We start from the raw sequence: 1,742 nt of genomic DNA on the forward strand, positions 1-1,742 counted from the left end.
CATTAACTTTGACCCAGGTATTCTTGGGTTCAAATCTGTGTCCCATACATATATCGCTAAACAGAGATGAATTAATTAGCTCATTTTACTCAGTGGCATTTAAGTGAGTAATAAAACCACCACAGAACAATGTTGAGATATTTTAATGTATATTTATTTATATATATGTATGCATTTATGTATGCATATATACATATTACACATACATATATATGTCTATATATGTACATATATATGTACATATAATATGTATATATGTGTGTATATATATATACATGTATATATATGTGTGTGTGTGTATATATATACGTATATATATATATACACACATATATATGTGTATATACATGTGTATATATATATATATATACACACACACATATATATGTGAGTGTGTGTGTGTGTTTAATATATATCCCTGGTACTGAATATACAAATAAAACTAGNATTATCTTAAAGTTGTTTCTTAAAATGTATCTCAGTACATTTTAAAATCTCATATACTATATATTTTTATACTCCAAAAAGCAAATGTAGTGATGTTTGCATTTCAACACTGAATAATTGAGTAAGATTTAAAATATATTTTATATACATTTGTCTCTTATAACCTGGCTAATTATGTCAGATTTTAGATAGACTTATGTCTCTACCCATGTATTTCTGTGCTTGTGTGTCTTATTTCTCTCTATGTGTCACTTCTCTCTCTGCTGGAAAATCTAAATGCAAGTCTTCAATATTTTTCTGCAATGCATTTTGAACAAAGTCTATTCAGACCCTTTGCCCATTTTTTCATTGTTTTGTTTGTTTTGTGTGGTATTTTCTGGTGCTGAGTTCTATTTTTTTTTTAATTTGGATATTAATCAAATTTGAATATATATCAGAAATATAACTTGCAAATGATTTCTCCTATTCAGTAAGTTACCATTTTGTTTTCTTTGCTTTGTAAAAACCTTTTTAATTTTTTATTTTGGTGTAGTTGCAATTCTTTATTTTTGCTTTTGTTTCTCTTTCCTGAGGAGATATACCAAAATATGTTGCTAAAGTCAGTATTCAAGAGATTATTGCTGATGTTCTCTTTTAGAAGTTTTATGGTTTCAGGTCTCAAACTTACATCTTTAACTTATATTCAGCTTATTTTTGTGTATGCTATAAGAAAATGATCCAGATTTATACTTTTGTATATAGCTGTCCAGCTTTCCCTGCACCATTTATTGAAGAGACTGTGCTTTTCCCCCATTGTGTATTCTTGCCACTTTGTCATAGATTAATTGGCCAAATAAGAGTGGATTTATTTCTGGGCTCTCTGTCTTATTTCATTGAATGTTGTGTCTATTTTTGCACCAGCATCATACTGCTTTGATTATTAAAACTTTGTAGTATAGCTTAAAATCTGAGACTGTGATATCTCCAATTTTGTTCTTGATTCTTAAGATTTTTTTTTGGCTGATTGGAGTCTTTTGTTATTCCATAGAAATTTTAGGATTATCTTTTCTAGTTCTGTGCAAAATGCTATTGGTATTTTGAAAGCAAGAGTATCAAATCTGTAGTTAACTTTGGGTAGTATAGCCATTTTGACCATATCAATTTTTCGAAGCTATAAGCATGGAATATCTTTACATTTGCTTATGTCATTTTAATTTACTTTATCAATGTTTTAAAATTTTCAGAGTACAGATCTTTTGTCTCCTTGGTTACATTTATTCCTAGATATGTTATTCATTTTGGTGCAAATGTAAATG

This window comes from Crocuta crocuta, unplaced genomic scaffold (genome assembly GCF_008692635.1).
Source record: "Crocuta crocuta isolate KB4526 unplaced genomic scaffold, BGI_CrCroc_1.0 scaffold198, whole genome shotgun sequence".
Lineage (NCBI taxonomy): Eukaryota > Metazoa > Chordata > Mammalia > Carnivora > Hyaenidae > Crocuta > Crocuta crocuta.